Genomic DNA, 14548 nt, shown 5'->3' on the forward strand with positions numbered 1-14548 from the left:
GCTCTCCATGGCTCAGCACCACCCTACATCTCCTCCCTGGTCTCAGCCTACCACCTTACCCGTGCTCTCCATGGCTCAGCACCACCCTACATCTCCTCCCTGGTCTCAGCCTACCACTCTACCCGTGCTCTCCATGGCTCAGCACCACCCTACATCTCCTCCCTGGTCTCAGCCTACCACCTTACCCGTGCCCTCCATGGCTCAGCACCACCCTACATCTCCTCCCTGGTCTCAGCCTACCACTCTACCCGTGCCCTCCATGGCTCAGCACCACCCTACATCTCCTCCCTGGTCTCAGCCTACCACTCTACCCGTGCCCTCCATGGCTCAGCACCACCCTACATCTCCTCCCTGGTCTCAGCCTACCACCTTACCCGTGCCCTCCATGGCTCAGCACCACCCTACATCTCCTCCCTGGTCTCAGCCTACCACTCTACCCGTGCCCTCCATGGCTCAGCACCACCCTACATCTCCTCCCTGGTCTTAGCCTACCACCTTACCCGTGCCCTCCATGGCTCAGCACCACCATACATCTCCTCCCTGGTCTCAGCATACCACCCTACCCGTGCCCTCCATGGCTCAGCACCACCCTACATCTCCTCCCTGGTCTCATCCTACCACTCTACCCGTGCCCTCCATGGCTCATCACCACCCTACATCTCCTCCCTGGTCTCAGCCTACCACCTTACCCGTGCCCTCCATGGCTCAGCACCACCATATATCTCCTCCCTGGTCTCAGCCTACCACCCTACCCGTGCCCTCCATGGCTCAGCACCACCCTACATCTCCTCCCTGGTCTCAGCCTACCACCTTACCCGTGCCCTCCATGGCTCAGCACCACCCTACATCTCCTCCCTGGTCTCAGCCTACCACCTTACCCGTGCCCTCCATGGCTCAGCACCACCATATATCTCCTCCCTGGTCTCAGCCTACCACCCTACCCGTGCCCTCCATGGCTCAGCACCACCCTACATCTCCTCCCTGGTCTCAGCCTACCACCCTACCTGTGCCCTCCATGGCTCAGCACCACCCTACATCTCCTCTCTGGTCTCAGTCTACCACCCTACCCGTGCCCTCCATGGCTCAGCACCACCCTACATCTCCTCCCTGGTCTCAGCCTACCACCCTACCCGTGCCCTCCATGGCTCAGCACCACCCTACATCTCCTCCCTGGTCTCAGCCTACCACCCTACCCGTGCCCTCCATGGCTCAGCACCACCCTACAGCTCCTCTCTGGTCTCAGTCTACCACCCTACCTGTGCCCTCCATGGCTCAGCACCACCCTACATCTCCTCTCTGGTCTCAGTCTACCACCCTACCCGTGCCCTCCATGGCTCAGCACCACCCTACATCTCCTCCCTGGTCTCAGCCTACCACCCTACCCGTGCCCTCCATGGCTCAGCACCACCCTACATCTCCTCCCTGGTCTCAGTCTACCACCCTACCCGTGCTCTCAGTTCAGCTAATGACCTGAGGTTAGCATCTTCAATAATCAGAACCTCCCACTCCCGTCTCCAAGACTTCTCATGTGCTGAACCAATTCTTTGGAATGCACTACCCAGGTTAATATGATTAATCCCCAATCCCCACAGTTTTAAGAGTGCCCTAAAAATGCATTTCTTCAGACTGGCCTACCACCTCAGCGCATTAACCTAACTATCCCTGTGTGGCCCATAACCAGGGTTCCTTGTATCGTGTTCTCACACGCATTATGCATTTAATAGCACTCTGTGTCTGTACTTTTACATATTCTGGCTGATAACTGGTTTAGGCAGCATTACATGAACACCCGATTTATTACATTATGGCTGGTCAGAACAAAGAAAGTAATTGTTACCATCCACCTCTTCTGTCTCCCCTAATTCCTTAGATTGTAAGCTTGCGAGCAGGGTCCTCACTGCTCCTGTATCTGGTGATTTATGTGATCATTGTTATTCTGTAATGTCTCTTATTGTCTGTACAAGTCCCCTCTAAAATGTAAAGTGCTGCAGAATATGTTGGCGCTATAGAAATAAAATTATTACACTGGTCAACACAAAAAAATCATCAGCAAAGGTAATATGTCTGTTTTATGGAGTTTGATGAGCTGATTAAAAAAATATGCTTAGTTTTGCTCTATCAAAGTTTCTGCGATAAAAGTATTTTTGTTATTACAGTATTTCTGCCTTTTCAGTGTATGAGGTTTTTCCTATGTTATTCCCATTTCTTTGCTTGTCTTACTTGTGAGTTTTCTTACAGGGACAACATCAGCAAAGGTTTAAGTGTTTTATGGGAAGGAGTATTGACAGTGCAGTCAACCAATGACTGCTTCTCGGAAAGTCACGTTTTGAGGAGGAGCTAACTTATGAGGCGGTAAGATTTGAGTCAGTCAGAAAAGGATAATGATGGCAGCAAGGACCGGTATGTGAGACTCTGACAGGAGACAGGCCACAGGGATCTGCGCCCTACCACAGGGAGATAGAAGAGAAGGCAGCAGACAGCCACCATTGTGAGACTGACAGGAGACCGGCCTCTACAGGGATCTGAGCCCTGCCACAGGGAGGTAGAAGGGAAGGCAGCGGACAGCCACCATTCTGAGACCCTGACAGGAGACAGGCCTTTACAAGGATCTGAGCCCTGCCACAGGGCGATAGAAGAGAAGGCAGCAGACAGCCGCCATTGTGAGACTGACAGGAGACCGGCCTCTACAGGGATCTGAGCCCTGCCACAGGGAGATAGAAGAGAAGGCAGCAGATAGCCGCCATTGTGAGACTGACAGGAGACCGGCCTCTACAGGGATCTGAGCCTGCCACAGGGAGATAGAAGGGAAGGCAACGGACAGCCACCATTGTGAGACTGACAGGAGACAGGCCTCTACAGGGATCTGAGCCCTGCCACAGGGAGATAGAAGGGAAGGCAACGGACAGCCACCATTGTGAGACCCTGACAGGAGACACTTTACAAGGATCTGAGCCTGCCACAGGGAGATAGAAGGGAAGGCAGCGGACAGCCGCCATTGTGAGACTCTGACAGGAGACAGGCTGTACAGGGATCTGAGCCCTGCCACAGGGAGGTAGAAGGGAAGGCAGCGGACAGCCACCATTGTGAGACCCTGACAGGAGACAGGCCTTTACAAGGATCTGAGCCCTGCCACAGGGCGATAGAAGAGAAGGCAGCAGACAGCCGCCATTGTGAGACTGACAGGAGACCGGCCTCTACAGGGATCTGAGCCTGCCACGGGGAGATAGAAGGGAAGGCAACGGACAGCCACCATTGTGAGACCCTGACAGGAGACAGGCTGTACAGGGATCTGAGCCCTGCCACAGGGAGATAGAAGAGAAGGCAGCAGACAGCCGCCATTGTGAGACTCTGACAGGAGACAGGCTGTACAGGGATCTGAGCCCTGCCACAGGGAGATAGAAGGGAAGGCAGCAGACAGCCGCCATTGTGAGACCCTGACAGGAGACAGGCCTTTACAAGGATCTGAGCCCTGCCACATGGAGATAGAAGGGAAGGCAGTGGACAGACGCCATTGTGAGACTGACAGGAGACAGGCCTGTACAGGGATCTGAGCCCTGCCACAGGGAGGTAGAAGGGAAGGCAGCGGACAGCCGCCATTGTGAGACCCTGACAGGAGACAGGCCTTTACAAGGATCTGAGACCTGCCACAGGGCGATAGAAGGGAAGGCAGCGGACAGCCGCCATTGTGAGACTGACAGGAGACAGGCCTCTACAGGGATCTGAGACCTGCCACAGGGCGATAGAAGGGAAGGCAGCAGACAGCCGCCATTGTGAGACTCTGACAGGAGACAGGCCTCTACAGGGATCTGAGCCCTGCCACAGGGAGATAGAAGGGAAGGCAGCGGACAGCCGCCATTGTGAGACTCTGACAGGAGACAGGCTGTACAGGGATCTGAGCCCTGCCACAGGGCGATAGAAGGGAAGGCAGTAGACAGACGCCATTGTGAGAGGATTTTCACTGCATTTCTGGGAGGACAAGTCGCATCAAAGGAAAGAAAACAGTTCATCCACTGATTTGTAACTGAGTGAGGGTCTCCACAGAGAGAGAACCTGAAAGTAGCCAATATCACACTGAGAAACTGCCAGTCTGCAAATGTTCATCTGTAAGGAATAGGCTGACCCCTTTACCTCACAAGTGTACATAGTTATCTACCAGATTACCTCCAGTAAAATCAGTTCTAAATACAAGCTACCTCTGTCATCTCTGGGGAAATATCTACATATAGTCAGTCAGCTCATCGCATTTTTTTTAAGTTTGTCACCACCATTGAACTGAACTTACTCTACTGTTTGATCTGATTTAAAGGAGAAAAATGCCTCGACAGTGTATCAATCATCCGAACAGATTCTGCTATGTGTGTGGTTCTTTTACACCAAAAGGCTAAGTACGTTTAATCACTCATGATATTAAAAAGATGCACCAGATGTACTTTAAGTGTCCACTTGGTGATCAAGACAGAAGCTGGGCCCTTCATGAGATATGCTCAAGGTGTTCAAATGGTCTTCGTGACTGGTTGAATAAGAGGAAGGTAGCTATGCCATTTGCTGTTCCCATTATTTGGAGAGAACCCAAAAATCATAGTGATGATTGCTACTTGTTTTGTCAAACTGAAGGGCTTTTCTATAAAGAACAAACATAAGATTAATTACCGTGAACTTGATTCTGCAATTAGGCCAGTTCCTGTACCACTGTTGTCTGGATTGGATGAAAATTAAGTAGAATATGAAGACTATGGAGCTGCAGCTACTGGCGAAGACATGCGAGACCTCAAGTCAATATGAGTATGTACCTGATGAAGCAGCCAGAACGCTTTACTCAACAGGAATTAAATGGCCTCATCAGAGTCCTTTCATTGTCAAAAGATAAAGCTGAACTTCTAGGTTGAAACTGTAGTGCCCCCGTCCCGTTCCACTCCTCGGTCCTCACCTGTTGCCTCGGGATTGCAGCTTCGGCATGGTGCCCGGCGGGAATGCCGGTCTCCTGGGGTTCACCTCCCATGTCCCGCGCTGCCTGCTCCCGGGACGCTGCGCGCGTTCCACAGGACTCCTAGCATGGCAATGAAAGAGACAGCGTACCATTTTCAAAGATACGTTTCAGCCAATGGCTGAGTGTCTTGTACCATTTCAGGCACCTTAGGGAGGTGCTTGAGCAATAAATGTTTCCTGTTGCTAGTTCCCATGTTTCTCTGTGGCTGCGTGGTCTGCTCTGCCTGCACCTCGCTAATTCTGGTTTGTTTCCTCAGTGTACCTACCATACTTTCCCATGCCTTCCGGGACTTCGCTTGCATCACCCGCTTCTCTCCCTGCCAGCTGTCGCTGTTGCAAGATGTGAACTTACATATATCTTTCCTGGTGGGGAATGTTCCACAGCGACCCCGACAGCGCCGTTTCGCCTGACTGGCTTCCTCAAATAGGGGGCATATGTCCCCTATTTGAGGAAGCCAGTCAGGAAAGATATATGTAAGTTCACATCTTGCATTATTATGCTATATATCAGCGCATTATTATATATATATATATATATATATATATATATATATATATATATATATATATATATATATATATATCAGCACATTATTGTAGGCACGTGAGCACTTTGTTTGGCAGGCTACAGGGGATAATAGAGGTTGTATAGATTAAGCACCTTAGGAACTGGGTTTCCTTGTTAATTGGAAAATATGTAATATACCTCTACCGTTGCCTGCTTGCTGCTGATGTAAGGGATTATTTCTCATTATATTACCTGGTGTGGCTATTGTTCCCAGCCTTATTTATTTTGAGTTTCACCCTGTTTTTTTATATGTTTTGTATTCTACTTTATTCATTAAAAAATTTGTTTTTTAAAATATTTATAGTTTATGCCTCTTTTTCCCTGATCATGTTTTTTGGGAATGTTGGGTTGATACTTGCAGTACATGCCTGGCCACCAGTCCAGCCGAGTCAGCTACCATGTACCCGGCGTCTAACTGGAGGTAGCACCCTGCGTCTCCCAAACTTCCATTCTGGTCCTGTTTGAGGGGTCTTACTATGGGAGTTCGGGGTTCGCTTAGTCACGCCTCCCAGGGTAGTGATCCAGTGGTTTCACGAAAAGTTCCAAAACAGAAGTAACACTAACACAATTTTTCGCAGTTGATGGACCAATGGTGTACTGTACCAATGTGAATGGCCTCTTTGAAGAACTGAATGAAGAGTTTTGTTGCAGATTGGCGATGGTTTATTGACTCATCCCAGAGAAGACTGAAAGCAGTGTTGCTTCACAACTGATATATATGAAACCATCAATCCCTATTGTTCACTCATGTCATCTAAAGGAAAGTTATGAAAATCAGTCAGTTGTTATGGATACTATACAATATAAGCATCATTAATGAAAAATACCTGTGGAGATGTGAAAGTGATTGATCTGCTAAAGGGAATGCAAGTAGGTTTCACAAAACATTATTGCTTCTTGTGTTTATGGGACAGTAGAAATACAGTAGAGCATTATGTTTGTCATGACTGGGGATTAAGAAACATCTATGCTCCAGGTAGAGACAATGTTCAGCATAATCCTTTAGTAGCTCCAACAGAAATCTCTCTTCCCCCACTTAATATAAAGCTGGGATTGATTAAAAACTTTGTGAAAGCCATGGCAATTACAAATGTACAAAGGGTTCCAGTACATTTCACAGGTTTCCTTCAGCATTTCACCAGCAAACCTGAAGGAAGGGGTATTTGTTGGTCCTTGGATCAGAGTGCTTGTGAGAGATGATAGGTTTGAAGGAATTGAGATCTTGGAAAAGCTTCAAGTGGATCTGTGAAAATTTCTTAGGAAAAAAAATCTCCAGAATATGTTGAAGGTGTTGAGGAACTGCTAAATGCATATCAGTGTCTTGGAGGTCACATGTCTCGGAAAATGCACTTTTTGAATTCACATTTAGATTTGTTCCCTCAAAATCTTGGGGATGTAAGTGATGAACAAGGCGAGCAGTTTCACTAGGACATTAAAGGGAATCTGTCACCTAATTCTGTAATGCTGTAGATAAGCACCCGATGTAACCCGAAAGAAGAGAACAACAAGTTAGATTATACTCACCCAGGGGCGGTCCCGATGCTGTCCAGTCAGCGTCACAGGTCCTCCCATCTACATGCGATAACGTCCTCTTCTTCGCTTCCTGTCGCGGCTCCTGCGCAGGCGTACTTTATCTGCCTTGTTGAGGCCTGCAGTGCGCTGGCGCTGGGCCTCTCGGACCTTTCCTGGCGCCTGCGCACTGCAGTAATTTGCTCTGCCCTCAACAGGGCAAATCAGTATGCCTGCGCCGGAGGTGCGACAGGAAGAAAAGAGGACGTCATCGTATGAAGATGGGAGGCGCTGGACCCGGACCGCGAAGCCCATCGAACCGGACCAGTACAATCTAACTTGTTCTTATCATCATTCAGGTTACATCGGGGGCTTATCTACAGCATTACAGAATGTTAGAGATAAGCCCCGGATGCTGGTGGCTGCAGCTTACAGGGCCAAAATTAGGTGACAGATTCCCTTTAAAGTAATGGAACACCGCTACCAGGATTTTTGGAATGACTCAATGATGGTAGATTACTGTTGGATGTTATATAGGGACAACCCTGAAAAATCGTATCAACCACAGTCTAATGTCAAGCACTTTTAATTTCTGCTCATACACTGTGTGCAGAATTATTAGGCAAGTTGTATTTTAGAGGATTATTTTTATTATTGATCAACAACTATGTTCTCAATCAACCCAAAAGACTCATAAATATCAAAGCTTAATATTTTTGGAAGTTGGAGTGTTTATTTTTTTAGATTTGGCTATCTTAGAAGGATATCTGTTTGTGCAGGTAACTATTACTGTGCAGAATTATTAGGCAACTTACTAAAAACCAAATATATTCCCATCTCACTTGTTTATGTTCACCAGGTAAACCAATATCACTGCACAAAATTTAGAAATAAACATTTCTCACAGGCAAAAACAAAACCCCAAAAAATGATTGACCTATATAGCCACCTTTCTTTCTGATGACACTCAGCAGCCTCCATCCATAGATTCTGTCAGTTGCTTGATCTGTTTACGATGAACATTGCGTGCAGCAGCCACCACAGCCTCCAGACACTGTTCCGAGAGGTGGACTGTTCTCCCTCCCTGTAGATCTCACATTTTATGAGGGACCACAGGTTCTCCATGGGGTTCAGATCAGATGAACAAGGGGGCCATGTCATTATTTTATCATTTTTGAGACCTTTACTAGCCAGCCACGCTGTGGAGTAGTTGGAGGCATGTGATGGAGTATTGTCCTGCATGAAAATCATGTTTTTCTTGAACAATACTGACTTCTTCCTGTACCACTGCTTGAAGAAGTTGTCTTCCAGAAACTGGCAGTAGGTCTGGGAGTTGAGCTTCACTCCATCCTCAACCCGAAAAGGTCCCACAAGTTCATCTTTGATGATACCAGCCCATACCAGTACCCCACCTCCACCTTGCTGGCGTCTGTGTCGGAGTGCAGCTCTCTGACCTTTACTGATCCAGCCTCCGGCCCATCCATCTGGCCCATCAAGAGTCACTCTCATTTCATCAGTCCATAAAACCTTTTAAAAGTCAGTCTTAAGATATTTCTTGGCCCAGTCTTGACGTTTTATCTTATGTTTCTTGTGCAAATGTGGTCGTTCTTTAGCCTTCCTTACCTTGGCCATGTCCCCGAGTATCGCACACCTTGTGCTTTTTGTTACTCCAGTAATGTTGCAGCTCTGAAATATGGCAAAACTGGTGGCAAATGGCATCTTGGCAGCTTCACGTTTGATTTTCCTCAATTCATGGGCAGTTATTTTGCACCTTTGTTGCCCAACACGCTTCTTGCGACCCTGTTGGCTATTTGCCATAAAACGCTTGACTGTTCGGTGATCACGCTTCAAAAGTTTGGCAATTTCAAGACTGCTGCATCCCTCTGCAAGACATCTCACAATTTTGGACTTTTCAGAGCCGTCAAATCTCTCTTCTGACCCATTTTGCCAAAGGAAAGGAAGTTGCTGAATAATTAAGCACACCTTATATAGGGTTTTATGTCATTAGACAACACCCCTCCTCATTACAGAGATGCACATCACCTGATTTACTTAATTGGTAGTTGCCTCTCAAGCCTGAACAGCTTGGAGTAGGACAACAGGTATAAAAAGTATCATGTGATCCAAATACAACTTGCCTAATAATTCTGCACACAGGGTATTTTGGTATCTATTTTGCATATGAAATTATTTTGGTTCATTAAAAACTGTTTTGTAAGGTGAAGCATGTTTTTTCTGATATGTAGATTACGGTTTTCTTAATGTCGCCAGTATATTTCTATACCTTATAATAATGATGCTGCTCCAAGGAAATGTATTGACACCCCTGCAATTCTGAAAATGATTGCAATCACAAATTCTTTGGTATTATCTTCATTTAATTTGTCTTAAATGAAAAAAACACAAAAGAGAATGAAGCAAAAAGCAAAACATTGATCATTTCACACAAAACTCCAAAAATGGGCCAGACAAAAGTGTTGGCACCCTCAGCCTAATACTTGGTTGCACAACCTTTAGCCAAAATAACTGTGACCAACCGCTTCCGGTAACCATCAATGAGTTTCTTACAATGCTCTGCTGGAATTTTAGACCATTCTTCTTTGGCAAACTGCTCCAGGTCCCTGATATTTGAAGGGTGCCTTCTCCAAACTGCCATTTTTAGATCTCTCCACAGGTGTTCTATGGGATTCAGGGCTGGACTCATTGCTGGCCACCTTAGAAGTCTCCAGTGCTTTCTCTCAAACCATTTTCTAGTGCTTTTTGAAGTGTGTTTTGGGTCATTGTCCTGCTGGACCTCTGAGGGAGACCCAGCTTTCTCACGCTGGGCCCTACATTATACTGCAAAATTTGTTGGTAGTCTTCAGACTTCATTGGAAAAAAGCAAATGTTCCAGCTTCATACGAATAAAATACAAATTTTAATACAAAAATTTTAAAAAGTGCATACTCCACGGATCTCACAATAGCCCCGGGAGGAAAGCGACTCGTTTCGACTGCTGCCGCAGTCTTTATCCAAGCTAAAAGTCTTCAGACTTCATAATGCCATGCACACAATCAAGCAGTCCAGTGCCAGAGGCAGCAAGCAACCCCAAAACATCAGGGAACCTCTGCCATGTTTGACTGTAGGGACCGTGTTCTTTTCTTTGAATGCCTCTTTTTTTCTCCTGTAAACTCTATGTTGATGCCTTTGCCCAAAAAGCTCTACTTTTGTCTCATCTGACCAGAGAACATTCTTCCAAAACGTTTTAGGCTTTTTCAGGTAAGTTTTGCAAACTCCAGCCTGGCTTTTTTATGTCTCGGGGTAAGAAGTGGGGTCTTCGGTCTCCTACCATACAGTCCCTTTTCATTCAGAAGCCGACAGCTAGTACGGGTTGACACTGTTGTACCCTCGGACTGCAGGGCAGCTTGAACTTGTTTGGATGTAAAGGTACCTTCACACTAGGCGACTTTACAACGATAACGATAGCGATCTGTGACGTTGCAGCGTCCTGGATAGCGATATCATTGTGTTTGACACGCAGCAGCGATCTGGATCCTGCTGTGATATCGCTGGTCGATGCTGAAAGTTCAGAACTTTATTTGGTTGTAGATCGGCGTGTTTGACAGCAAAAGCAACGATGCCAGCGATGTTTTACAATGGTAACCAGGGTAAATATCGGGTTACTAAGCGCAGGGTCACGCTTAGTAACCCGATATTTACCCTGGTTACCATTGTAAAAGTAAAAAAAACAAAAAACAGTACATACTCACCCTCTGATGTCTGTCACGTCCCCCGGCGTCCGCGCTGCTGCATAGAGCTTCCTGCACTGAGTGTGTCAGTGCCGGCCGGAAAGCAAAGCACAGCGGTGACGTCACTGCTCTGCTGTTAGGGCCGGCGCTCACACAGTGCAGGAAGCGGACGCCGGGGGACGCGAATGTAAGTATGTAGTGTTTGTTTTTTTACATTTACACTGGTAACCAGGGTAAACATCGGGTTACTAAGCGCGGCCCTGCGCTTAGCAACCCGATTTTTACCCTGGTTACTCGGGGACATCGGCATCGTTGGTCGCTGGAGAGCTGTCTGTGTGACAGCTCTCCAGCAACCAAACAGCGACGCTGCAGCGATCGGCATCGTTGTCGATATCGCTGCAGCGTCGCTTAGGCTACTTTCACACTAGCGTTAACTGCATTACGTCTCAAAACGTCTTTTTTCAGAAAAAACGCATCCAGCAAAAGTTTTTGCTGGATGCGTTTTTTCCCCATAGACTTGTATTGGCGACGTATTGCGACGGATTGGCATACGTCGTGTCCGTTTTACGACGGATGCGTCGAAATTTGGCCACACGTCGTCGGCAAAAAACGTTGCTTGTAACGTTTTTTGTCTCCGCCTAAAAAACGTGTCGCGACGCATCCTGTGGCATACGTCGTTGGCTACAATGGAAGCCTATGAGCGACGGATGCGTCGGGACACGTCGTACGACGCAATGCAGCGCTGCAATACGTTTTTTTGCACTGAGCATGCTCAGAAGCTGGATTTTGTTGCCAATTGGCCAGACACCCCCAAATCTATATAAACCTGGCCTGGGCCTTCAACCCCACATATGCCAGCAAGACCCAGAGAGAAGACTGCCAGCCACGTATTTAAGTGCCACGTATATAAGTGCCACGTATATAAGTGCCACGTATATAAGTGCCACGTACTATAAATACTATAACTACGTGGTTATACGTGGCACTTATATACATGGCACTTATATACGTGGCACTGAAATACGTGGCACTGAAATACGTGGCACTTATATACGTGGCACTTATATACGTGACACTTATATACGTGACACTTAAATACGTGGCACTGAAATACGTGGCACTGAAATACGTGGCACTATGACTGTCAGAAAATGTTCATTAAACGGTTAGGGGTGAGGTTAGGGGTAGGGTTAGGGTTTGGATCCCTTTATCATCATCCGTAGTTCATTAATCGGATGTATCCAGAGTCGCCTCCGTCTCCGTTGCTGCAGAAGCATCCTCCGTTTTTCCGCTGCCGCCTCCTTCTCCCGCACTATGATATCCAGGCGATTCGTCTCAAAGATAATGTCGGTAACCAAACTAGCAATGCTCACAAGAACACCTTCCATCGCTGCCACAAAACTAAAACCCTCAAAGATGGGCTGTAAAAACAGTAACTATATAGTTTTCCATATTTTCCAGTAGCCAATCAAATTTGGGAGCCTCCCTTTTAAAAACGGATCAGTCGTAAAAACGGATGCAACGGATGGTAAAAACGGATGCAACGTATGCAACGCATCCAGTATTTTCGACGGAAACGTTTAACGGATTTGCGACGGATCCGTCGAAATGCTGTATGCGTTGCATACGTTTTTCACTTTTTTGACGCATCCGTTTTTTCGGCAAAAAAACGGATTTGCGACGTAATGCAGTTAACGCTAGTGTGAAAGTAGCCTTAGTGTGAAGGTACCTTTAGTCGAGGTTCTTTATCCAACATCCGCACAATCTTGCGTTGAAATCTCTTGTCAATTTTTCTTTTCCGTCCACATCTAGGGAGGTTAGCCACAGTGCCATGCGCTTTACACTTCTTGATGACACTGCGCACGGTAGACACAGGAACATTCAGGTCTTTGGAGATGGACTTGTAGCCTTGAGATTGCTCATGCTTCCTCACAATTTGGTTTCTCAAGTCCTCAGACAGTTCTTTGGTCTTCTTTCTTTTCTCCATGCTCAATGTGGTGCACACAAGGACACAGGACAGAGGTTGAGTCAACTTTAATCCATGTCAACTGGCTGCAAGTGTGATTTAGTTATTGCCAACACCGGTTAGTTAGGTGCCACAGGTAAGTTACAGGTGCTGTTAATTACACTAATTACAGAAGCAGCACATGATTTTTCGAACAGTGCCAATACTTTTGTCCACCCCCTTTTTTATGTTTGGTGTTGGATTATATCCAATTTGGCTTTAGGACAATTCTTTTTGTGTTTTTTTCATTTTAAGTCAAATTAAATGAAGATAATAACACCAAAGAATTTGTGTTTGCAATCATTTTCAGGAAGAAACGGAGTATTATCTGACAATTTCAGGGGTGTCAATATTTTTGGCCATAACTAAGTGCTACAGAAAAAATAGATACATGTTTGAAATCAAAACAAAATGATGATTCAGAAAAGTACAAAGTTACTGTTATGCTGTAAGAATCAGGCTGCACTCAGATGTCATCCGAGTGCAGTCCTATTGTGAGTGTGACGATTCAAAGAGGGAAAACGGAAAGTGGACCCTCTAGACCGCGACGACGAACCCCTCACGGACGAGCTGACCAGATAGACCGCCCCCTATACAGGGAGAGTTAGGGGCAGGCCCGTGAGGGACTATCGCCACGGAAGCTGGAGGACCAGGATGGGAGAAGACCAAGAAGAGGCAGAGATAGTAGGACCACAGGATAGGTGAGTACTGCAGAGACACAGGACTGGTGGGTAAACTGCAGCAGTGCAGGGACTGGAGGAGGGACTGGAGGAGGAACTGAGGGAACGCAGAGGCTAGCAGGATACAGGAAAGACAGGATAAACCCAAAGTCAGAGGGAAAACGAACTTCACAGAGACTAAGAGCGGCCAGGAACACCTGAAGGAACAAATGGTAACCAGGCACAGAGGGACGGCAGGAAGCAGTTTAAATACCTAAAGGCAGGGTAGCACTTCCGGGTAACAGACCTCCAGAACCATAGAGAGGACAATAAGGAGGACCGACTTCCGGGTACTAGTCCTCCAGGACCATAGAGGAGACGAAGAGGAGCGCCGACAGAAGATCAGAAGTGCACACGTGCAGCACTGAACCTGGTATGCGCGCGCGCACGAGAAGCAGAGGCCGGGAGCGAGCGAGGAGGCGGCAGCAGCGGTATGATAGCTACCTGCGATGATTACAAAAAATATATATTTTTTTGTAGACCTGTGTTATTATCATCCCCCCACTACATCAGCTGTGATCCTCAGGAAAGGAGACCATTGAACTGCTAGTGATCTATTTCTGCCAGTAGGAGCTGGCAGCTTTCCAGAGAAGTCCGCTTTAGTTAATACAGGCAGCACAAATCCCAAACGATCTTTTTATAGAACTTGGTGTTGTGCCACTCCTCTACGGCCACGTTGCCACTATGAGCTTTTGGTGCATTTTAGCGTATATTTGATGAATTAAAAAATGCAGCGTCTTTCAGCAAAGTAATATACCAGATAGGAAATGTGGATTAAATCCGCGCTGTCATAATAATGAGGTTCCAGTTGATAGTAGAATAAAAATAGATGTTTATTCAACGCGTTTCAAGGCTCCGATGGCCCCTTCATCAGGAATTACCACATACAACGTACAGGGACAGTGTGCTTACAATGTTTAAAATACATGCCGGGTTCAAAAGCAGTGCCAAGCAATCAAATGACGTATAATGTCAAAGTTCATAGGAGCCCCATAGGACCGGCCTGTGGATCTGCGGCAGCCGAAATCTTTAC

At 46.9% G+C, this 14548-nt stretch overlaps 1 protein-coding gene across 3 annotated transcripts in view; it reads right to left on the reverse strand.

Annotated features, from left to right (window-relative positions):
* GGA1 (golgi associated, gamma adaptin ear containing, ARF binding protein 1) overlaps positions 1 to 14548 on the reverse strand; it is a 174871-nt gene that overhangs the window by 15877 nt on the left and 144446 nt on the right. The gene's annotated exons all lie outside the window — the stretch shown is intronic.

The sequence above is a fragment of the Ranitomeya variabilis genome, chromosome 8 (assembly GCF_051348905.1).
Source record: "Ranitomeya variabilis isolate aRanVar5 chromosome 8, aRanVar5.hap1, whole genome shotgun sequence".
NCBI classification, from domain to species: Eukaryota; Metazoa; Chordata; class Amphibia; order Anura; family Dendrobatidae; genus Ranitomeya; species Ranitomeya variabilis.